This window comes from Corylus avellana, chromosome ca2 (genome assembly GCF_901000735.1).
Source record: "Corylus avellana chromosome ca2, CavTom2PMs-1.0".
NCBI classification, from domain to species: Eukaryota; Viridiplantae; Streptophyta; class Magnoliopsida; order Fagales; family Betulaceae; genus Corylus; species Corylus avellana.
Window position 1 is genome coordinate 35280113 of NC_081542.1, and position 541 is coordinate 35280653.

The window sequence follows — 541 nt, forward strand, 5'->3', positions numbered from 1 at the left end:
GTCTTAATTATTTCTCTCTCCCATAATTTTGTCTCTCTCTCTCTCTCCCTTTATCTCCACTTATATGTCTTAAATCTTTCTCCCATAATTTTATATCTGAATTCATTTTTTTTTTTAATTAATTGTGCTAACTCTCACTCTCCCATAAAAGCCGAGTTTTGATAGGGAGTGCTTAGAATTGCAACACGTGTCCTCCTAACTCCATTTTTCTTTTGTCTTAACTCTCTCTCCCATAAATCCGTAGGTCTCTCTCTCTCTCCCCCTTTATCTCCACTTAAATGTCTTAAATCTCTCTCTCTCTCTCTCTCTCCCATAATTTATGTTTGAATCGATTTTTTTATTTTTTATTTGTAATGCATTGAATTGTCTTAATGAAGAAAACAAAAGGTTTTCAAATTCTCTATTTCTCTCTCTTTATTTAATTTTCTTTTTATCTTCTCTTCCTTTATGTTTATATCTCAATGTGAGATATATTATTATATATATTCATCATCATCATATATAAAATCCGAGTTTTGGCTCAGAGAGAGCGTAGAATTGT